Below are 25179 nucleotides of genomic sequence, written 5' to 3' on the forward strand. Positions count from 1 at the left end.
TTGGGACTTTCAGTTAGTTCACTGGGGAGGGGGGAGGGGTTCACCTCACAGCAGTCAGTGTCATCTGTCCTCTGGAAGAAAGCTATTCTATTTTCACTGACCCAACAAAAATTAGATTTCTGAAAGGTTTCATTAAGAATTCCTGCCAATGGTAAAAGAAACATGACAATCAGAAATGAGTCTTGTACTACTTACCAGACTACTCTTTGAACTGTTGAGCCCATAAGAATGGACATATAGGGTCAGATCAGTCATCCATCTAGCCCAGTGTTCTGTCTGCCGAATATGGCCAGTGCCAGATTCTTCAGAATTTAACACAGCAATTATCAGGTGATCTATCCTGTCATCCAGTCCAGGTCTCTGACAGTCAGAGGTTTAGTGACACCCATATATCCCTGACCATCTAGGCACTGGTTCCAGCCAGCCTTAACTTTGGTTCAGGGTCCAGTCAGTGTGGACGTGCTATTTCAAAATAGCAAAACGCTATTTCAAAATAGTTTTGTGTGTAGATGCGCTATTTTGAATTAGCTTATTTTGAATGAACTATTTCGAATTAAGTGAATTTGAAATAGCACTGTAGTGTAGACATACCCTAAGTGATTTTTAACTTGTTCTTTTTTTATTTTAACTTCTAAACCTACCCCCTTCCCACTAACATTCACTATGTTACGCATTCCTTCATCAGACTTCACAGTGAAGACCAAAACAAAGAAGTCATTACGTATCTCTGCCATTTCCAGGTTTCCTGTTACTGTTTCTCCCTCCTCACTGAGCAATGGGCTGACCCTGTCCTTGGTCTTCCTCTTGCTTCTAATATATTTATAGAATGTCTTCTTGTTTCCCTTTATGCCTGTAGCTAGCTTGAGCTCATTTTGTGCCTTTGCCTTTCTAATCTTGCCCCTGCATTCCTGTATTGTTTGCCTATATTCATGCTTTGTAATTTTTCCTAGTTTTCATTTTTTTATATGACTCCTTTTTTATTTTTAGATCATGCAAGATTTCCTGGTTGATCCAAGGCGGTCTTTTGCCATATATCTTTCCTACACAGCGGAATAGCTTGCTTTTGGGCCCTTAATAATGTCCCTTTGAAACACTGCCAACTCTCTTCGGTTGTTTTTCTCTTCAGTCTTATTTCCCATGGGACCTTATCTACCAGCTCTCTGAGCTTACCAAAATCTGCCTTCCTGAAATCCATTTTCTCTAATTTGCCGTTCTCCCCTCTACCATTACCTTAGAATCATGAACTCTATGATTTCATGATCACTTTCACTCAAGCTGCCTTTCACTTTCAAATTCTCAACCAGTTCCTCCCTATTTGTTAAAATCAAATCTAGAACAGCTTTCCCCCTAGTAGCTTTTTCAACCTTCTGAAATAAAAAGTTGTCTTCAATGCAGTCCAAGAACTTATTGGATAGTCTGTGCCCCGCTGTGTTAATTTCCCAACATATATCTGGATAGTTGAAGTCCTCCAACACCACCAAATCCTGCGCTTTGGATGATTTTGTTAGTCGTTTAAAAAAAGCCTTGTCCACCTCTTCCTCCTGGGTAGGTAGCCTGTAGTAGATCTCTAGCATGACATCACCCTTGTTTTTTTTTACCCCTTTTGGCCTAACCCAGAGACTCTCAACACAACCATCTCTTATGTCCGTCTCTACCTCAGTCTAAGTGTGCACATTTTTAATATATAAGGCAACACCTCCTCCCTTTTTTCCTCGCCTGTCCTTCCTGAGTAAGCTGTAGCCTTCTATGCCAATATCCCAATCGTATGTATTATCCCACCAAGTCTCTGTGATGCAAACGATGTCATAGTTGTATTTATTTATTAGCACATCCAGTTTCTCCTGCTTATTACCCATTCTTCTTGCATTTGTATATAGGCATTTAAGATACTGATTTGATCTTGCCTCCCAGTTCTGCCTTGTCCCGCCTTTCTCTCTGCTATTATTGCCCACATTCCCTCCCATTTCAGACCCATATCCCAGGTCTCCATGTTCTTCACTTATCCATGGGCTTTGGTCACCTGTCCCCGTCGAACCTAGTTTAAAGCCCTCCTCACTAGGTTAGCCAGTCTGTATCCAAATATGGTCTTCCCCTTCCTCGAAAGGTGAACACCATCCCTGCTTAGCAGTCCTTCCTGGAATAGCGTCCCGTGTTCAAGGAAGCCAAAGCCCTCCTGGCGACACTAGTTTCGCAGCCAGACATTCACCTCTAGGATGCACGTGTGTTTGCCTGGGCCCCTACCTTTGACAGGAAGGATCAAAGAAAATACCACCTGCGCTCCAAACTCCTTCACCCCTACTCCCAGGGCTCTATAGTCACTCTTGATCTGCTCAGTGTCACACCTTGTAGTATCATTAGTGCCCACATAGATGAGTAGCATGGGGTAGTAGTCAGGGGGATGGATAATCCTCAACAATGCCTCCGTAACATCTCGGATATGGGCCCCTGGCAGGTAGCATTCCTCCCATGATGACATGTCAGGACGATAGATGGGCGCCTCCATCCCCCTCAGAAGAGAGTCTCCGACCAGCACTATCCACTGGATTTGTATTTGTTTATTTTTTGCTACCAAGAAGCATCTTCCTTACCAAATCAGAGCACTGGAGCACAAAGAAATTCAGCCATGAAGTTTCCATGCGGTAAGGTGGAGTGGTTTCAAATTGGGATGCTGCAGGTGACTGTTGTCCTGCATGATGAAGTCTGGAAACATGGACAAGGTCATGGACAAGTCTGGAAACATGGACAAGGTGTGTCCAACATGGGGAATTAGTGTTTTGAGAAAGAGTGATGCTTTGTCCTGTCAGACCTTGAGAAGAATCAAGAAGGACAAGAGGAAACTAAGATAACGAGTCTGCCCATGAAAGGAGAAAGGCATTTGAGCCAGGGCTGTGGTTCATGAAAGAGCAGAAGTGGTGGTCCCCCTTTGTTCTGTGTTGTGAACACATCTATTTGGAGATAATTCCGTTTCTGGAAGGCTGAGAGACCATTTGTGGCCCTGAAAGGACCTGATGAGGTGGTCAGGTAATTTGTTTTGGGAGCCCGGCAGGCACGATGCCTCTAGCTGTATTGAACTGGTGATACAAATGTACCACAGTTTGAAGGCTTTCAGGCACAGGGGAGAAGAACAAGCACCATCCAGTTTAGAATGTTGCCGTTGTGTTGTCCATCAACACCGATACACATATGCACTGAAGTTTGGTCTGAAACGCCTAGTAAGCTAGACACACTGCTCAAAGCTCCCTGACATTGGTGTGCAGCGATAGCACTGCTTGGGACTCTAAACCTTCAGTCCTGACATCGCCCAGATGTACTTCTTACCCCAGCGCTAATACATCTGGATATGTCTACACTACCCTCCTAGTTCGAACTAGAAGGGTAATGTAGGCATACCGCACTTGCAAATGAAGCCCGGGATTTGAATTTTCCGGGCTTCATTTGCATAAGTGGGGAGCCACCATTTTTAAAACCCCGCTGGTTCGAACCCCGTGCAGCGCGGCTACACGGGGCTCGAACGAGGTGTACCGGTAGTTCGGAATAGGAAGCCTAGTCCGAACTACCTAGTTCGAGCCCCGTGTAGCCGCGCTGCACGGGGTTCGAACCAGCGAGGTTTTAAAAATGGCGGCTCCCCGCTTATGCAAATGAAGCCCGGGAAATTCAAATCCCGGGATTCATTTGCAAGTGCGGTATGCCTACATTACCCCGCTAGTTCGAACTAGTGGGGTAGTGTAGACATACCCTCTGTGACTAGTGACAGTGATGGCTGACTCTTGGAAGAGGGTACTCCTGCCCAAACTACCTGAAGCTCTTGCCACCACTGGAGAAATCTAAGCACCAGAGGTGGAATGTGGCCAGTCTGAACAGAAGTATGGATTGGGCCTTTATACCTGAGTCAACTACGCCAGAAGAGGGAGTAACCACAGCCTTGTATGCTGCACTAAGTACAAGCTGCCTTATGCTCCACTAGTTTTAGGCAAGTCGTGGTAAGGAAGCATGGAAGATCTTTGATGGTCAGGCGGGAATGCCCTGGCTTGAATGGAGGGTCCCAATGAATTCTATTCTCTGAGTTGGAGTTAGGGTCAGTTTCTCCACATTGAGGATGAGTCCCAGTCTGAGGAACATTGTACACAACAGGTTTATGTATTACTCCCCCGGGACTCAAGATGGGCCTTCAATGAGCAAATTGTCTGTTTGGGAAGACTTGCATCTGGTGCACAAGAAGAAAAGTTGCCATGCACTGGCGAACACTGTAAGGGCTTCTGACAGTCCAAATGGAAGGACCATGAATGGATAATGCTGACCGCAAATCATAGAAATTGTCTGTAGGATGTAATTGTGGATATATGCAAGTACACATCGTATAAATCGAGGGCAGTTTACCAGTCTCCTGGATCCAGAGAAAGAATGATGGAAGCCAGCAAGACCATGCAGAACTTCATCCTTTATGTGAATCTGTTGAGGTCTGCAATAGGCCTGATCCCATCCTTGGCTTTGGGGATTAGGAAATAGCAGGAGTAGAATTCCTTGGCACTGAAGTGAACCTCCTCTATGGCCCCGAGAAGGAAAAGTAACTGTACCTCCCACATAAGGAGTTGTTTGTGAGTTAGGGTACGTCTAGACTACCGCGTTTTGTCGACGGAAGTTTTGTCGACAGATACTGTCGACAAAACTTCCGTCGACAAAGAGCGTCCAGACACATTGAGTTCTGTCGACAAAGCAAGCTGCTTTGTTGACAGAACTCCGTAGTCTGGACGCAATGTTACAGGCAATAACACCTTCTGTCGACAGAATTCTGTCGACAGAAGGAGTTATGTCTCGTAAAATGAGGTATACCAGCGTCGACAAAACTGCTGAGTTCTGTCGACGTTATGTCGACAGAACTCAGTGGTAGTGTAGACGCTGGTATAGTTTTGTCGACAAAAGTCCACTTTTGTCGACAAAACTAGGTAGTCTAGACACACCCTAAGGTCCCTGAAGATGAACGAGGAAGGTAGGTGGGAAGATGGAAGGGAACAGAATTGGAGAGAATATCCCAATTCTGCCATTCTCAGGAGCCAACAGTTTGAAGTAATTTGAGACCAGGCATGGTAGAAATGGGATAGATGATATGTAGACATCTGGCTAACTAAAATTATGCTGGACCATAGATGTTGCTGAACTAGAGTGTGTGGACCTGGAGAGGTTCAACCTGAGAGGTACAAAAGTGTTACAGCACACTGTCACAAAAAAAGCTTTCTAATTTTTTACCATCTAATTTTTTTACCATTCAAATATCAGTTTGAATAAAAATATTTTACTTATATTTCAGTGTATAGTATACAGTGCAGTATAAACAAGTCATTGTATATATAAAATTTTAGTTTGTACTGACTTTGCGAGGCAAATATCTAGATGAGTTGATGTACCCTGTGGAAGACCTTTGTGTACCCGTAGGTGAACAAATATCCCTAGTTGAGAATCACTGCTATGCAGTAATGGAAAGAGTTGGGCAATCATAACTATAGGCATCACTATCAGCTTTGTCTTAATTCTTCAGTGTAAAATTATAAACCCACCCCTTTCTTAACTTCTTGCATAAAACCTTGTATTATATTTTCTTGGAAAGCAATGCAAGATTCTTCACCGGTAAAGGTAGACACAATTAATAGTATAAATATACTGAAGAAAAGAAATTAAAATTAATGGGGAATAAATCATAATTTAAGATTAATTGTATTTGGTTGTATATAATTGAACATTAATTGTCAATCTACAAACTTTGTAGATATAAACAATATTTGTTTTGTACCTGTGTTAATAGTGAATTATTTTCCAGTAATGAAGGCAAAAAAGTGTAGTCTTTAGCAAGTTAAATAATTAAAGGGCTAGTACTGAATAGATTTATAGTCTGTAATTAAAAATCAAACCATATAAAGATCACTATGCTCAGAGCACCAATTTCTAGATTGCCTCATCCCCTAACAATTCCATCAGCTTCCTTGAGAATGGATGGGTGGGATTCGAGAGAGAATTTGTCCAGTAAAACATAATTCTAAGCATCCTTTTAATAGCCCATAATATCCCAGTATTTTTAGACAGCAACTGCATTATTGAATCTGAATAGTTTATTTTGCTGAGAAAAGCTACCAATACAGAGATTGTTTGGTGGAAGAGGAACATAAAGTGATGAAAAATTAAAAATACAAACTTCTAGACAATTTGTGATAGTTCTGTTTCCACATGTTTAGATTCTAGTTCCTAGGAACCTCTGATGATACAACTACAAACAAAAAGAGATGCTGAATGTTTAGATTATCAAGAAAGCAAATTTATGATTTTCATACTCAGATAATGAGCAAGCCAGTATGACTCAATATAAATACAATTTCAAACCTTTTATGGTTAAACTTCATTTTAAAAAATATGCAGGCATTTCTGCCAGCAGTGTACAAATATCAGTATTTGTCAAAGGTCATTCTCACAACCTAACTGAAATGAAGGCAGTGGAGTTTGAGACAGATCTTTCCAGATTTCCAGTTTAACATCTCTGTACCTTAAGGCTGTGTCTACACTGCACCCCTTTTCCAGAAAAGGGATGCAGATGAGACAAGTCGGAATTGCAAATGAATATCCCCCGCTCCATTTCCATGAACATGGCTGCCGCTTTTTTCCGGCTCGGGGCTTTGCCGGAAAAAAGAGCCAGTCTAGACGGGGATCTTTCGGAAAATAAAGCCTTTTCCAAAAGATCCCTTATTCCTGATTTTAAGAGGAATGGTGCAGTGTAGACACAGCCTAAGAGTTTGAAAAGTCTCATTGAGGAAACTGTGTTAATCTGTATCTGCAGAAACAGTGAAGAGTCCTGTGGAAGCTTAGGGTACGTCTACACTTGCTCCCTAGTTCAAGCTAGGGATGCAAATGTAGGCGACCAAAATTGCTAATGAAGTGCGGGATATTTAAATCCCTGCTTCATTAGCAATTTCAGTCACCTACATTTGCATCCCTAGCTCAAACTAGTGAGCAAGTGTAGACGTACCCTTAGTTAGTTAGTCTTCAAGGTGCCACAGGACTCTTTTTTTTTTTTTAAGTTTGACTTTCACTATCAAAAGCTGGCCCAATAAAAGATGTTACTTTACCTACTTTGTCTATCTAGACCCGTGGTCCCCAACACGGTGCCCGCGGGCGCCATGGCACCCGCGGGGGCATTTGTCTGCGCCCGCCAAGTGCTCAGGGCTGGCCTGGCCCCGGGCACGTGGCGCATGCGTGGTGCCGGAGCCAGCCCCCGGCGCATGGCGCACGGTGAGCGCCAGCCCCAGGGGCGCCGCGGATTGACCCCCCGTGGCGCATGGGGGATGGGGGGGGAGAGCGCCAGCGCCGGCCCCGGGCGCACAGCGCTTGGGGGAGAGGGGGAAGAGAGCACCAGCGCCGGCCCCGGGAATGCTGCTATGGGGAGGGCCCCGCTCGGCCCGGCAACCCCAAATGGTTGGGGACCACTGATCTAGACTAAAGACATATGATGCTATATATTGCTAATTCTTTTTGTCCTCAGATCTTTACAAATTTGTCCTGATTCACTCAAGCGTTTTCTCTCAGGTTCAGCATCCAAAGTAAGCAGGGCCTGTCCTTGACAGGAGTATGTACCTCTCCTGGTCAGCTGCCACTACTGTTGGGAGATATGCCTGAATAGGGACTCAAGTGTTAAACTTTATTTTACTAGCCCTTTGTAGTTTGAAGTGATGCAGAGACAAGCATGTATTAAGACAATAATATAATATTCATCCTCTCCTCCTCTCTGATTACATTGCTCTTATTCATCCATTATGAGGACTATCCACTGAGGTAACTCAGAATCAAGGCTGGAAGTCTGCTACGGATTCCTTGATGTTTCGGGACCTACAAGACTTCTGCAGTGACTAGTGCGTGACTGACCTCAGGACTGCCTGAGCAGCTTGGAAGGCCCACAGGCCCCACTGGCAGCTCATGGGTAAGTTCTGGGTTATTGTGTCCCCCCACCCTCCCGAACATGAGCAGTGACTCCAGACTTCCCTTTGCCCCGGAACACTTACGGCGGTCTCAGAGACCCCTCTCTCCAGCACCCAAGATTTAGCCAGTGGAATGTGGTACAATCTTTGAATAGATCATGGGTTGTGAATTTTTGTTTGCTGCCTGTGACCTGTCCATAACTTTTAGTAAAAATACTCATGGCTAAAACATAGCCTTACTCATAACAGAAACAAATCTCTGTGTGATTCATGCTACCTGGAAGCATTAATCAGCTATACAGTTTTATGCATTTGAGATCAATTTAAATAGAAAGGCAAAGACAAGTCAAAGTAAAAAGAATGAGGAGTCCTGTAGCAGCTTAAAACTAACAGACTTGGGCCTACTCTTTCATGCTTAAAGAACCAATTAAGAAAGCTTATGCCCAAATATATCTCTTAGGGTACATCTAGACCAGTGGTCCCCAACACGGTGCCTGCGGGTGCCCTGGCGCCCACAGGGGCATTTGTGTGCGCCCGCCAAGTGCTCGGCGTCTGGCAACCTCCAATGGTTGGGGACCAGTGGTCTAGACTACATGCCTCTGGCGACAGAGGCATGTAGATTAGACTACCCAGCACAGGAAAATGAAGAGGCGATTTAAATAAAACCAGTTTAATAAAAGTGAATTCATATGCAGTCATTTCTAATTAGCCCATATTTTCATATTATTATTTACTGTTCCTTCTCCTTAGATTTGATAAAAAATGGACAATTTTTGAGTGGAAGATGCTTTTGACAATAGATTTATAGTATCCATGTGTTATATATGATAACACTATTTGCATATTGCATAAGATAGGCCTTTTCCTACTGTGAATACTGAGTAGATATAAAGAGAATACATTTTCATTTATGCTTTTGACCTTTTAAGGTCATTTCACTATGTAAATAAATATTTGTATAAAGAGCAGAACAGTCACATTTTCAAAAAGAGGCCTCTTAGCTGTATCTGCAAAATATCCAAGCACTTACATGTAATTTCTTGTTGGTATACCTATAAGTCAATGGAAAAATGTACATTGACTTCCGTGGCTCAGGAGCATATTCCTAAATTTCAAACCTGGTCCAAAATGTTTGAGGTGGTAGTGCATTTGTTTCAGTGATATAGATGACATAAGTAATAGTAATAATTTCACCCACAATCTTCATGTGGTCAATCTATAAACAATATGTATGGCTACAGAAAGTTTGCCTGAGTGCCCTACATGTATTACTCCTTGGCTACATCTATGCTGGCACATTCTCACGCAAAAACTCTTTTGCGGAAGAGTTCTTGTGCAAAAACTCTTCCAGAAGAGAGCGTCAACACTGGCATGTGCTTTTGTGCAAGAGATGTGCTTTTGCGCAAGAGCATCCATGCCAGTGTAGTCCCTCTCTTGCGCAAGAAAGCTCTGATGGCCATTTTAAGCATAGGGCTTTCTTGCGCAAGAAATTCATGTTGCCTGTCTACACTGGCCTCTTCTGGAAGAGCTCTTGCGCAAAAGGGCATCTTCCTGAGCGGGAGCATCAGAGTTCTCACACAAGAAGCCCTGATTTTATACATTAGAACGTCAGTTTACTTGTGCAAGAACAAGCGGCCAGTGTAGACAGGCAGCAGGTTTTTGCTCAAGAGCAGCCGCTTTTGCATGAGATTGCGCCAGTGTAGACACTGACCTTTAGTATTCAGGATCTGCCTACCTGATTACTGAATACATGGGCTAGTTGGACAGAGTGGCAGAATTCACCAATTCAGCATGATTTCTGTGGGAGAAATTCTGCTAAGTCCTCCTATTAGCTTTCAGTTTGGTGCTTCTGGCTTTAAACTAGGGACATTAAATTTCAATTTGCATCAACTAGTCCATTAGTTGATAGGGTGCCTCTGCATTTGAAGTATAGCAACAGCCTGTTGCTACACTTCAAAGGCGAAAGCGCTGTGGAGAGTCAGGGGCCAGCAGGGCAGTGCCCCACTGACCCATAATTCCCATGGCGTGTCAAACCGGCAGCACCCCGTGGAGCCTGGGATCAGCTGGGGACTCCCCTACTGACCCTAGCCTTCATGCGACACTGCTGTTTTGAAATGGCGCAGGGAGCCCAGCGTCAGGTTTTATGCAGCATTTCAAAGCGGCAGCACTGCATGGAGCCCTGGGTCAGCGGGGGAGTCCCCAGCTGATCCCAGGCTCCACGTGGTGCTGCTGATTTGAAATGCCACATGCAGCCTGGTGACACTCTAGCTGGCCCCAGGCCACATGCAGTGTTTCAAAACAGCAGTGCCGCATAGAGCCCAGGGTCTGGCTCCAGACTCCATGAGGTGCTGTCGCTTTGAAGTACCCCTCCTCTTCTTCCTCCTTGCTGCCTCTTTATGATAGAGGCAACAAGGGGGTGGGGAGCGACTTATTGACATTAAGCATTTGCTTATCGGATAGTCGACTAGTCATTCACATCCCTACTTTAAACCACAATCTAGGTCAAAATTTTAGAATGACATTAATATACAATTAGATTTTTCTCCACATAAATATCTGCACAGTAAATTATCTTCAACGAAGACAGAAAAGCCTTTTACCTTCCACCACCATCAGCAAAGAACTGCACGGATTAGTAGAGAAAAAGAAATAGGTATGGTATTATATTGTCACAATTCCAAAGCCATAGTTCAGGCTGGAATTCTGTTTCATAGTTAAAGCAAGAGTTTATCCTCTTCGTTTTGTACGATCGACCAGGACTAGTAGAGTGCCATAGAGAAAGCCAATCTAGTGCATACCCCTCTGCAACATGCACTTTCAGTATGGCTGTTCTGTTGCTTGCCCAGTACTTTTGTTCAGTGGACTCACTTCCACTGTGTTTGGGGCATTCTTTCTGCTGGGAGTGGCTGAATGTATTTCTCCCTCTGTGATTATCTCCATTGAGCCAGTCAATATACAGCAGTGCACTCAACGAGTCACATAAAGTTTTAGATTTCCTGATTTCTTTTAGAGTCTCAAAGAGAAGAAAGAGGCTTCACTATTTCTGTCCTGAGGAATTATGAGGCTACAAATACCAAGTACTGTTTAGCATTAAACAACAAATATGAGGGGAAATGACTCACTGTGTGTCACAGCAGAGAATCTGATATTGAGGGTAAAATGCATTAAACATGCTAAAACAGTAGGCGAGAGATTGGAAAAACACCACCGTCTAAATGTGGGAAAAAACTCTTAGCTGTCTGGTAGCTTGGTAAAATTTCTGCACACATTCTTATTTATTATGGTGTAGTTTACCTGTGAATTCATTGTGTTTCCATGCAGCATTTGTGTATCCAAATAATTACAGTTGCTTTACTCAGAAGCAATCAAAATCTAATTGGTGAAATAAATAACACCCATTTCTTTATTATTATGGCAAGTCTCAGAGCCTGTTATGAGAATTAAATCCATTTTAACGTACTTTTTTATAAGACAACCACAGATCTATTGTAATCAGAGAGATAATTTCACTGGTACCTTTCAAGATTAAGAATATATTTTAAATTCACCTTGGATGAACATGCCATTAACTAGGATTTTTTGTTTTCTTTCAAATATTATCTTGCCATTTTTTATTCCTGGACATTAGCTGTTTGATTAAAGTGGAAAGATAAGAATTTTACAGGTAAAGTGTATCACAGCAGGTTAATTGCTGTATAGTGATTTAAGAAAAAAACCTCATTTTGAAACAGCTCTGGTGGCTGAGTATGAAAATTATTTAGCACAAGTTTTATATATGCAGAAAAATTGCTTTTGCATGAATTCATTCTTAATATGTTAATATATTCATAAGAAAATTGTGTTCCTTAATCTCTGAAGAAACACTTATCGCTAAGAACCCTCTTAATTCTTTTCCTGTGCTTGATTTATTAACTTATGAAATTATGCCGATAGTTTGTATGTTAATGGTTTTTGGGCTCAAATGACCTGATTTTAATAATGAAGTAATTTATGCAATAAATGCAATCAGCATCTATGAATCTCACTTAAAAGAACATATTGGTGATTACCCATGCTAAAAAACAAATGGCTGTCAGAATGATGCAATGTATATGTCAGTGCAGATAACTGGGACATGTTCAGGTCAGTGCACTTATTAGCTGCTGGTTGAGTCCCAGTTTTGTCAGCTGCACTGGAACTGCAACGACATTTTATTTAAAAATGAAATTTAATAAATCTTATTGGCCAAGCTAAGTGGTAACTGACTTCCTCAGGTAGTCTACCTGCATGGAGAAAAACAATGTTAGGAGGAGGAAAACAGAGGGATTGGCATATTGCAAGGAGCCACAAGAACTACTGGATAAGTAGCAGATCTTTTGGGGGGAAAGGAACTTAATTAAGCTAGTGGGGGAAAATAAAATTACCCATTCATTTGTTACTTGAACAGGAGGCTGTCTTCCTGAAACAATTGGTAAGGATGTGTAGAATTGTTCCTTCAGAAAAACCCTTTCTCCAAACATTTTTGTTTACAGTGATACATGAAATCCTCACGCAGTTGAAGTGTGCATTATTTTCCCTTGCCCCAGTTGCTGCACACTTCACTAGAACAGAGAACATTAAAACTATGCACGGAGCAGGAAACACTGATTTCTTGATAGTGATAGAAACTAGTGTTCTATAGGCTACCACCACACAGACTTTTACGTAAGTATTAGAAAAAAGACACCATTAACTGCTAAAGAAGATCTCACTCTTTAAACACTATGGGTATGTCTACACTACCCGGTAATGTAGGCATACCGCACTTGCAAATGAAGCCCGGGATTTGAATTTCCCAGGCTTCATTTGCATAAGCGGGGAGCCGCCATTTTTAAAACCCCGCTGGTTCGAACCCCGTGCAGCACGGCTACACGGGGCTCGAACTAGGTAGTTCGGACTAGGCTTCCTATTCCGAACTACTGGTACACCTCGTTCCCCGCGCTGCACGGGGTTCGAACCAGCGGGGTTTTAAAAATGGCGGCTCCCCGCTTATGCAAATGAAGCCCGGGAAATTCAAATCCCGGGCTTCATTTGCAAGTGCGGTATGCCTACATTACCCTCCTAGTTCGAACTAGTGGGGTAGTGTAGACATACCCTCCGACAGAAACTGATGGGAGGTCACTTCGGGTCTGATCCAAAGAGCACTGGAGTAAATGAAAAAACTCCCAGTGACGTGACAAAAGTTTGGATCAGCCCTCCTTCCAATTCAAATGTTTAAAATAAAGAAAACAATTTTAATTAATATATCACATGGCAAATCATGCAGTGTCTCAATCACTATGAAATACTGGCAAACAGCCAATTCTCTCATTAAATATGCTTGTTCTTTCATCTGGTCTTCATGCTCCTTTAAATTTCACGGGTGAAAACAGACTGAGGTCCCATACCACTAGAATTTTTGATCTTTTGCCCCAGTTGTAAGTTGATCCAGTGTGCACCAAAGGCTCAGGAAGGCACCATGAATTAAAACCCTTTTAAAACAAAATGTTTACGCCCTGTCTCTGCTTTTAGTATAACAAAGAATTCCTTATTACAAATTCATTGCATCTGACCTTTGAAGTGCCTTATCTTCAGGGGAAAAGATCTGCCAGACATCTGTAAGCATAGTGACACAGAGGGCAAGACTGTGCCTGGCCCCTTAGGCTGGTACACAAGTAAGAAGAAATGACAAGGAGCCCTTCCTTCACTTGCCCTAGGCATGGTCTGTGCAGAGTGGCAGCTCAAGGCCTACATACCAGTGGCTGCTCCTAGCTTCTCCAGAGAGGCTGAGCCATGAAAATGTTCTGATAGGCTGACAGGCAAGTGTATGGTGGGAAAAGTTTGGTCATTGTTTATCTCTTTAGTCACATTAGGAATAATTGTGAGCCCACTGAACTGCCCCTCACTCTGTGTTCCGTGAGCCTATAGTCCTAGTCCTCACCACGCATTCATCAGGTGAGGTAGGAAGGGGTGCCCCTGGCTTTTATCCTGTCTAGTTCCTGTTTCCTAATCTGGTGCTTGCACATTCCTTCTTTTTTAGGGGCTGCTCCTATAGGACTTCCTCTGGAGCCACTCTTTCTGCCTCTATCCGGGGGCAGGCCTGCAACTAAGCAAGTGTAGGAAAAGGCAATATTTTATTTAACAGAGATCAGGGCTTCCCCTCTGGAGAAAACTGAAACAGCAGGTGTGAACTATCCTGCATTTTTGAAAATTTTAGGGTATTTCAGAACAAAAATAAGTATGTTTGCAAGGGTACCTGCCTGGCGTTTATTTGGAATTCTGACTACAATAACTTATGAGTAACAAATTAAGCTAATTAAGTGACAAAATCCAAAGCCATACAACCCCAAGGGTTTGTCTACATAGCAGTGTAATTTCAGAATAACGTTCTTCCAAAATAATATAGTCCACCTCTTCACTACAAGCAGTTTTTTCGTCATAATGACAAAATAATGTTAAACTGGAGGACTTCATACTCTGACTTGTGTAATCCTCATTTCATGAGGAGTAAGGGAATAATAGAATAGGACTGGAGGGGACCTCGAGAGGTCATCAAGTCCAGTCCACTGCCCTCCTGGCAGGACCCAGTACTGTTTAGACCATCGCTGATATACATTTATCTAACCTGCTCTTAAATATCTCCAGCGATGGAGATTCCACAACCTCCCTAGGCAATTTATTCCAGTGTTTAACCACGCTGACAGTTAGGAACTTTTTCCTAATGTCCAACCTAAACCTCCCTTGCTGCAGTTTAAGCCCATTACTTCTTGTTCTATCCTCAGAGGCCAGAAAGAACAATTTTTCTCCCTCCTCCTTGTGACATCCTTTTAGATACCTGAAAACCGCTATCATGTCCCCTCTCAATCTTCTCTTTTCTAAACTAAACAAGCCCAATTCTGTCAGTCTTCCCTCATAGGTCATGTTCTTTAGACCTTAAATCATTCTTGTTGCTCTTCTCTGGACCATCTCCAATTTTCTCCACATCTTTCTTGAAATGTGGTGCCCAGAACTGGACACAGTACTCCTGCTGAGGCCTAATCAGTGCAGAGTAGAGCGGAAGACTGACTTCTTGTATCTTGCTCACAACACACCTGTTAATGCATCCTAGAATCATGTTTCCTTTTTTTGCAACAGCATCACACTGCTGACTCATATGCAGCTTGTGGTCCACTATGACCCCTAGATTCCTTTCTGTTGTACTCCTCCCCAGACAGTCACTTCCCATTCTGTATGTATGAAACTGATTGTTCCTTCCTAAGTGGAACACTTTGCATTTGATCTTATTAAATGTCATCCTTTTTACCTCTGACCATTTCTCCAATTTGTTTGGATCATTTTGAATTATGACCCTGTCCTCGAAAGCAGTTGCAACCCCTCCCGGCTTGGTATCATCTGCAAACTTAATAAGCGTACTTTCTATGTCGATATCTAAATCATTGATGAAGATATTGAACAAAACCGACCCCTGTGGAACCCCACTTGTTATACCTTTCCAGCAGGATTGTTAACCATTAATGACTACTCTCTGCTCCATAACAGGGTGATCATGTCTATAACATTGCATGCTAGTGTACCTTTGTCTCAGAATGATGCCAGGAAAGGTTTCAGCTACTTGGAACTCTGTTATAAATTGTGAGGGTCCCTCTTTTCTCTCCACTCTGCTCATCTGAGGAAGTGGGTTTTGCCCACGAAAACTCATGATACTATATATTTTTTTTGTTTGTCTCTAAGGTGCTACAGGACTACTTGTTATTTTTAAAGTTACATACTACCATGGCTACTTCTCTGAGACTTTATCACACGTTCCTTTTCAGGTTCTTTTGTTTTTTCTCCTCCCCCTTTTCTCTTTTTTCCCCTTTTAAATCTTATGACTTTTACCACATTTATTGTTCTTTCATGGTCATTTGACTTTTTAGTCTACTGCCTTCAATACTTACTCTTACCTTCCCTCTTCCCCCAGCAGAAAAGTTCCAGGCCACTATGACCCCCTCTATCAGAAGCTTTTGTCTAGTTTTCTTTAGACAGGCTGGAGTGACAGCAAGCTGTATCACCACTCCAGTATTTCCACAAATGGGTATATTGACAGTAAACATCTACCCTTAGGGTTCTATCTTTAATGTGACATTGATCATAATGACACAAGATGGTCAAAGACATCAGTTTTCCTAAAATTCAGGAATGCAGCAGCCAGAAAGAGGAAAATTAGTGTGGCCACTCTGTCCCGAAGAAAAATGTATTTGTTTGTTTTAATATTAAACTTTAGAGACCAGGATGTATGTATGCCCCAATTCCATATTCTAGCTATTTATTTAAAAAAAGGAAGCCAGACTATATTGTCCTGTATGAATAACACAAGGCGTCAGGCAGCACCCCTCACCTCATCTGGGCTAGTGTGCAGAAACCATTCACAATCCTGGGCCTTGAGCTTTGAATGACATCTATCATTAGCAACTGCATTAGGTTCACTAAAGAGGGTAGGGAGGATGTGTCCCTTTCCATACCAGCTTGCTACACTGAATCAGGGCAGGGGGAATAAATGATACACCTTTCAAAAGAGTGGTGGAGCACCTATTTCCATAGAAGAATTCTGGTTCTCCATCTCATTTCACACCCCTGTGGGCTGTTAAAGCAACAAATACAGCCCCACTGCATGTTTATCAGATCAGTTTGCCAGGTTGGTCCTTCTGTCTTCAAAAATTGCCATATCCTTGGGAGCAGATGGAGTACATATGCCAATAAAAAAATGTCACGTAGAGGCTAATCATCTCACCTCTAGAAGTGAGTGATTCCTCTAAGTTAGTCTTGATGTATAGTGGTAAAGACCATCTGTCTGGTTCATACAGGACTTCAGCATGCAGAGATGGACACTTAAAAGCATTAAAATCACTCTAAAGATATAGTAAGAAGATCATTTGGTAATAAAATAAAAATTGATCCAAAATCTGTCCATGGTTTTAAAATTGTATCTGAATTCTCTCGCTTTAAATTGGCACTTCTGGGTTTCTGAAGGGTCCAAAAGAGAAATTGCTGAGCTGGGGCAACAGGGATGTTCTGCAGTCAGTATATAGGCTTCCTGGACCTCCACTAAAGTTTTTGGAAGGCTAAATCTTCAAAGTCCTAAAGCTCACACAACCACTAGTACTCTTCCAATTCTAAAATAGCTTTCAGAAGGTTACCTTTTGCTGAAAAGGTTGTAAGAAAAATACTAATATTTTTACTAGAAGTAACATGGAAGGGGGCAGAGGTGCATTGTCAGCTGAGAGAACTACTTTGGAAATTATTGTTTTTTCTGGGAAACTGAAAAGTTGCTGTCATTAACACTATCCCTTTTCAGGTCACTTATGTCCTTTGGCTTATTACATTGGTACCATGTCAGTTCACAAGATGACCTGATTATTCAGATTGTCTAAATGCCATTCCTTGAATTTGCATAGTTAGCTATCTCTCACACACTCTTCAAATCATTCCATTTGTAGGCCACTACTACATAGTTATAATATAATCTACAAACCTAGTCCAAAGCCCCTTCCTGCACTTGAAGCTCCTTATCCCTAACCCCATCTAGAGCCTGCTCCTTCTACACCCAAACCTCCTGCCCCAACCCAGTAAAATGAATATAAGTGGGGGAAAGTGAACCACTAAGGAAGAGGGAATGTGGGGAAGCCACTGAGGAAGGGGCAGGGTGGAGGATAGGGTGTTTGGTTTTGTGAATTAGAGAGCTGACAACCCTATCTAAACTATCAGGAGGGTATAGTCACTGATCTGCCTGCATTGTAACTCCACAGCCCATGGCTCTGTGCTACTAAGTGCATCTTCTAGAAAGAAACCTTCTCTACTTGACTCCCTCTGATCCCAGTTACAATAATATTCAGGACAGAGACTACTTTAAATAAATACCAATTTCCTGAAGGCCTAGGATGTGCAGATTGGACCACAAAGGGTGCATCTACAGGTTGAAATAAGAGATGCACTTTGAACTATGCAAATTATGTATTTTATTTCAATGTTATTTCAAAATAGCTTATTTCAAAATTTGGCTCTGTCTACACAGCACTTATTGGAAATAAATCACTATTTTGAAATGTCCCTTACTCCTTGTGTAATGAGGTTTACAGGGACATTGGAATAGCGAGCCCGTTATATTTCAAAATAACGGTGTGTTCAAAAGACAGAGAATAGCAGTGTAGTCGTAGCCAAACAGGCCATGGTTTGAGAACGACTGTCTTAGCCCTAAATGGTATTCATATTTCTCTATCAGCCTCCATGGACGGGAAAATAAGTCTTTTGCATTAAAGGAACATGAATAGATTAAAAAGTATCTGTCCCTCAATTAGGAACTACCTATGCTATTGTCAGAAGCAGATAAAAGCTGAAAGGCAACTTGTATTCAGAGGAATGGTAATATGTACTCCATAGTATGTCCTGCAAGGCTGCCTTGGAGAATCTTGCCTTTCTTGGGAAGGAGTCCTTCAGCAGAAGAGGACACACAGTGTGAGATTGCTGCTTTCCCTGATTGGGTTGTCCAGGACAGGATTTAGCCCATAACATTTATTATTAGCAAAATACTGCAGATAGAACACGCTCCAGTCTGGCAATATAAGCATTTCAGACAAGGCAGAGAGGCATTAAGTACAGGCCTGGACTTTTACATCAACACGATCTCATTTAGGAACACACAGCTACCAGTTCAAAGTGGTTTTTTTTGGTTTGAGCGTTAACAACAAATACTGACGGAAACCCGCACTGTTCGCTGTGAAATAAAAGAGTACCTCTCCCCTCCCACATGTGCACGCACACACATACATAGATTCGCCTCTGGTTCAATCCTGTTCCAATATATTTTAATCTGAGCCAATTTGGGATGTTAACAGCATGTATATGGAAAACACATTTGAGCTGCCAAAGAAAGGGTTTTGAGTTGGATTGTGTTAAGCTGATTACTTCTTTTAATTTCTTCTTAGTAATACAGCATTTTTAATTGTTTGAATCATAATGATTGATGTAGCTGTTTAGAGAGCCAGAGAAATGCAAAATGAAAACTAATAAATAATGTTTTAGGAATATAAAATCAGAACCCCTGTGCCATGGCAACAGCAAATTTTCATTAAACTACACTCTGCAGTGTTGCTGTCTCCATACTACAAGATCATTTCATGTAGAGGAGGAGGGGAAAAAGAGAAATCCTATAAGCAAATAGATTCATTTTGTTAGAAAATGTGATTAATAATATATACCCCAGCCTTGCACAGTGTGAGTTTTCTTTTTCCATTCCTTGAGATGAAATGCTTCCCATCTAAGTGTCTCATCAGTTATGCAGTTTGCATTTCCTCATGCTGGAAAATACTGACATCGAAAGGAAAACAGAATGTGTTTAACCTGTCATCAACCTAGGAAACTTCTACATTCATTTTCATTCAAAAAGCTGTAGTGTTTGAACATTCGTGGCCATTTAGAAAATGTTTCTGCTAAGAAGTCTGCTATTTCCCTCAAATATGGGTATTTTCTCCAGTGCTGTTTTCTCTGATCTCATCTCTTTCTTTCGAAACTCATACAAGCTACAATAAACAAAAAACAACAAAAACCAGCTTAATAATTTTAGGGATAATGTTCATAATAAGGCATAGTTTAATGAAATCTTTACAGGGGCATATTTGACTTTGCAGATTAAATTGTTACTTTTTTTGCCATTTAAGTAAAGCTAGGTGACAATGGTACTGCAACAAAATGTGAGTGCATATGTTTGATTCAAAATGTAGCACCCTTTAAATAAAAACAAAAACCAAGTACACACACGTACACAACCCAGGGCTTGTTTATTGTGTTTATAGCTCTTTATAGTTCTGCATTCTTCCTCCACCACCCCCATCTGAAAATCAGTTCAACTAACAGTCTCTTAAAGGAAGAAATTATCTTTGCTGTTTCCTCTCTTTTCAGAGACACTTTCGCCAAGTCTAGACTACATAGAATTTTCGAAAGAGAATTTGCAAATTCCGCAGGAATTTGCATATCTTCTTCCAATCTCACTTTCGAAAGAGGATCACTTTTGAAAGTGAAAGTAGTCTGGACATGGTTTTTTCTGGAAAAAAAAACCCTTTAAAAAGGAGGTTTACGCGGTTCTTTCGAAAAAGGGTTTTTTTCCTGAAAAAATGCATCCAGACTATTTTCACTTTCGAAAGATCCTCTTTCAAAAGTGAGATCGGAAGAAGATATTCAAATTCCCACGGAATCTGCATATCCTCTTTCAGAAAAAACAACAACGTAGTTTAGATGTGCCCTGGCTATAGACAATTGCCTTTTACACTGATTTGTTAGGGAATACTTCTCTGGGTAGTGGAAAAAATGAGAATTGAATTACACTTCTTGAATAGCAGGCTCTCTGTAACTATTACTGTCTAATTTGAATATTAGGGAAAGGGACCCTGAGTTTTGATGGTGACTAAGAATCTGGATTTCAAGTGTTAAACCTAGGGTAGCCATGGCTTGTACCACTGGGAATTTTTAACATGAGCAAACTGTGGAGTTTCCACTGTATAATGCTGTCTTAACAGCTAAGCTTCTGCAAGCATTAAGCCCTTCTGTTCAGAAATCAATTCCATCAGGCTTCCCAATGATGAAATGCACATAGTTTCCCCTACATATAGTTTCCTAGAGTATGTCTCATCTTTGAAATTATGGCTTCATCACAGTAGTTTGAACAGCTGCATAAAGTTTATACAAAACTATTACAAAAACCCAAACTCAGTATTTTGCTCATTCTGATTTTTTAAAACCATGTTTTCACAAAATAAATATTTAAACAGCACAAACCTGGAGGAACTGTATAAAACAACTATATAGAGCAAAGGTGAACCCTTTTTTTTAAACACCAGGAAAATCAACATAATTTCCGTCAAAGCTTTAGGGTATATAAAGATCCTGTATTTTACTGAAGGTAGTAATTATTTGAATTAATTGAACCCAATTACACTCCTAATAGTAGTGATTAGGAGCTTAGGGAAACCCCATTCATGGAAGTAGGGGAGAATTATTTATATTTCCTGTAATTGACATAAAGCATCAAATGAAAGGGAAAAAAGCATTACTGGATTATACTCAATAACTTTTACAATCCAGATTCAATTATAAAACAAAAAAGTAAAACAAAGAAACACTAATTTTTTTCCTTTGCTATCCTTTGATTTCATCGCAGACTGACACTCAGGTCCAAGTTTTCAAAACAAGTTGCCTATGTTGCACCAATAAAAACCCCACACCTTCAAAACCCATATCCTCAAAACTCACATTTACACATCCAAAAAAGGGTATATAAACATGCAAAATGGTACATGTGTAAATGCTGGGTTTGCATTTGCAGCAGGCGTGAACTCCCTCTTGGACTCACTCCTGCCCCTCCCACTCAACTTTTTAAACTCACTGCCTACTTACGACCTATTAGTCTGTCACACAAAACACTACTACAGTACATGGATTTTCTTTTCCCACTGTCTCACTTTTAGCTCCTCTCGCAGAAGACCATGATACCAATTTTTCCTACATCTCTCAGCTAACTTACCTTTCTTAAAACTAGGATTGTCAGGTGTCCTGTTTTTGCCCAGACAGTCTGTTTTTTGCTGCCTCTGTCCAGTAAACCCCCAGAAAATACTGGATGTTCTTCCCCTGCAGCATCTGGCGGGGGCAGGAGGGAGCAGGGAGTGTGGGGATATTTAAAGGCACAGTGCCTTTTTTTTTCTCAACAAGTTTGATCCCCCTTTTGCTGCTGCTGTTGTTTTTTGCTCAACCAATTTTTTTTCCCCACCATGTTTGGTATATTTTTTGAAAGTATCTGGCAACCCTACTTAAAACACTCCTATTAGCCTGTCCTGTTCAAAAATCTTTGGTAAAATTATTCTGAGTCTAAGGCCATCAGAAAATTCTGGCAATGATGTATTGCTCATATCCATGTGCTCTTTTTTTTTTTTAGTAATAGTTAATATCTCTACCCTGTTGTAGATTGAGAGTGAACAGTGTATTATAAAATTCAACTGCATTACAAAAGCATGTTATATTTCCCATTATCAGTCCTAAGAAGACTTTCTGTCACAAGGGAAAATATCTCGAAGCCTGATTTCAGTTAGAAGAGCTTTACACCCAGAGTTGAGAGGGGGAAAAAACAAACCCATTCCTACTGTTATAATTTTCCCCATACTGCTCATGGAAAAGGATGCTTATATAAATAAATTATTTGGAATATGTTTGTTTTCTTTCCTCCTCATTTTTTCCAAATTAATTCTCTCACCAAATAAATATTGTAAGCAAGTTTTTCACCAAAAAACAACTTTACTGCAGATGGAATATTTACTGTAAGTTTTTAGAGATGACAGAACTGTAACAACCTGTATTCCTCTCTCTGTTTTACAGTCAGCAGGCCAATTATTTTATCCAAAGGCTTGATTTGACCTCCGGCAAAAGTGCACAAACTTACAAGTTGATATCAAATATAGCATTGACCATGACTTCATTACCTCAATCTAATACCTAAAACACCATTTAATTTTTCAGTGGTGTTCTGAATCATATTTACCCTAATCAATTAAATGCAGACTACCTTTATTGGTCCCTATGGTGGCATTAAAGTTTAGTGGACATTTAGCTGGGTATTCATTCTGCAGAGGTGTGTGTGTGTGTGTGTGTGTGTGTGTGTGTAAATGAACTGTTTACCATGTACTCTGGTATAACAATGTATAAAGGCAACTGAAAAGTATGGTTTGGGAATTTTTTTCCCGATTAGAAGCATTGTACTTCCAATTCACATTAGCAATAATGGCTTGTTTCCACTGGAAGATTCTGTGGAGACTGGAAAACTAGCAAGATAATTACTTAAAATAAAAGACTAAAAGTTCAGCCCTGAGGGAAGGAGGGAATTTTAGTCAAACTATATTTTTTATTAACATCTTTGAACTCTAATGCCTAACGAACACATGGGAGAAAACTTATCCATGTTGTTACTCTTTTAGGTAGCTTTAATTAAGATAAAAATGCTGACAACAGACATTGCTGAGACCCTCAATAAATTCTACAGTTAATCAGGAAAGACCAGATTTAAGAATAAATATATATATATATATATGTCTGCATCTGGTCCCCATGCCTTCTTTTTAATGTAACCTAGTCTAAACAACTATTGAGGCCTTCTTTGTACAAAAAATTTAAAAAAGAAAAAGGCACAAAGAAATTTTAATGTTTTTGTATATGGGTGGTAACTTCAGTGAGCATGGAGGGTGCTCAGCCTATCATAAAACCATACCACAGCTGACCATATTACTTAAATAAAGCCCTTGTGGTTGAGCCTGCTAGATGTATGAAAAGTCGTCATTATTACAATCTATAGTGCTCTAACAAGAAAGTGAGAAACATTGAGAAATAGGAGGGGAAGGAACTGAAGTGGAGGTGGGAAGGGAAAGGAGAGTGATTTCTTGGTTTCCATCAGCTAGGCCTACGGATTAATCAAAGGCTTCTTACAAATGGGACCAAATCTTTTCAAATGTATCTGAGGTCCTTCTTCTTAAGATTAACCCACGCTTTAGCTACCGACTCAGCCAACTCACTGAGCCCAGCTTCTATAGCCAGAAGCAGACTGCTCTTCCTTCTTGGTAATATGAATAATTTGGCTACAAGCACTGATCTATAAAACTAAGCTTTCTGTGATGATAGCACACATCCCAAAACACAGTTCTGGAAAATATTTTTTAAAGAATTATCCATGACCATATTAATGCTCCTGCCTACTTCTAAACAAAAGGATTATATCCTGGGACAGGCCTCCTTTCCTTTCACATTTCCTCCCCACTCCACCCTAACCCCCCTTTTTTTTGGTCTTTTGTCTCTCCCCCCAGATTATTTTTAAAAAAAATATCAGTAGGATAGTGTGTGAATGTGTAGGTATATTTGTGTGTGTGGGTATTTTTAAGTTTATAGCTAGCTAGAATCTGAAAGGGGAAGCTTACAGAAAATGACAGCATTATACTACTGCTAAGTATGTACATAAAACAATCTTGAGCATTAAATACAGACCTTTTACCATGGTCACTCAAAGCATATTAGACGCATGCAGTAGATGTACAACTACAGCCAAAGCCCTTGGTTTGTTCCTGCAGTTGAGTCAGTACTAATGCTGTAGAAAAGAGCAGAGTTATAAAAACATTATAGGAATTAGGCTGAGCTCACTAGGGGCTTCCCTTTTGCTTTTTTAGAATAGCCACTGCATTAAAAAAATATGTTCTGAGTAAAAGACTCTTTCCATATGTGGCTAGATAATACTGAACTTTGTTTCCACTAAGAGCTTCAGCTCACATGGAAATAATTTTTAACTTGCTGGGAGTGGCTCCCTAACAGTTCCTGAAGGTGTTCCCCCTTGTCCATATCCCATCCACCCTGGCTCATTTTCAGTGCTACACCCAGTGTGCAAAGTGACCTCTGTACATAAATTGGCACATACTGTTATTTGCTAAAAGAGGGGAAGGGCATAACTGATCATTCACACACACTGGGATATTCAAAGCCTGATCCCACTGACAATATGAGAAAGTCACAAAGGACAATACACTCAAAACAAGGTTGGCTATGTGACCAAAAAATTCAGTGATTTAACTTATTGAGATTGAACCATGACATTTAACCCTACTCTCAATAGGCAATTTGATCAGTCACACCTTATGTTCATTAGCCTCTCCTGTGGTATATTTATTAGGGTTGCCAGGTGTCTGGTATTGAACCAGACAGTTTTTATTTTCACCTCCTGTCCAGTAAAAAAATTTAGAAAATTCCGGACACCTAAAATGTCCAGTACTTTCTGATTTTTTCCCAGCCAGGAGGAGAAAATCTCAGGCTCAATACGGAGGCAGCCTAGCAACCCTAGTGCTTACTGGGTTCTACAAGGGAGCTGTCCGGCCCTGTGGACGGAGGCAAGATGGTAGGGCCAATAAACCTCACCACACATTTTTTAAAGCGGCCACTTTTTTTTTTTTGGCTTAATAACACTCGGAGTACTTTTTGGGGGGGGGGGTCGGTATTTTTTTCTGAAACTGTCTGGCAACCCTAATATTTATTGGGTATTGATATGAAAATAAAAGTACTGAATAACCGCAGAAAGCTCTTGTTGAATTCTACCTTGCTAAAGCAGGGAATAGTTTATAAATAATAATTTGTTCAGGGTGTTGAGGCCAAGTTCAGAATCAGGTGTATGTGCGCA

At 41.0% G+C, this 25179-nt stretch overlaps 2 long non-coding RNA genes across 7 annotated transcripts in view; one reads left to right on the forward strand and one right to left on the reverse strand.

Annotated features, from left to right (window-relative positions):
- The window catches only part of LOC112545575 (uncharacterized), a 132942-nt gene that overhangs the window by 31673 nt on the left and 76090 nt on the right, over positions 1–25179 (reverse strand). The window contains exon 1 of one of the 2 annotated variants that reach the window (XR_012901621.1): positions 21505–21594. The exons of the other annotated variant lie outside the window; for it this stretch is intronic. This is a non-coding gene — a long non-coding RNA (uncharacterized LOC112545575). Of the gene's footprint in view, positions 1–21504; positions 21595–25179 lie in introns of those variants that run through there. 2 annotated transcript variants of the gene reach the window in all.
- The window catches only part of LOC102448719 (uncharacterized), a 55987-nt gene that overhangs the window by 19837 nt on the left and 10971 nt on the right, over positions 1–25179 (forward strand). For 4 of the 5 annotated variants that reach the window (XR_012901616.1, XR_012901620.1, XR_012901619.1 and 1 more), the window contains one exon: positions 7799–7957. This is a non-coding gene — a long non-coding RNA (uncharacterized LOC102448719). Of the gene's footprint in view, positions 1–6912; positions 7958–25179 lie in introns of those variants that run through there. The other variant, XR_012901615.1, reaches the window with a different exon arrangement.

This window comes from Pelodiscus sinensis, chromosome 2 (genome assembly GCF_049634645.1).
Source record: "Pelodiscus sinensis isolate JC-2024 chromosome 2, ASM4963464v1, whole genome shotgun sequence".
Lineage (NCBI taxonomy): Eukaryota > Metazoa > Chordata > Testudines > Trionychidae > Pelodiscus > Pelodiscus sinensis.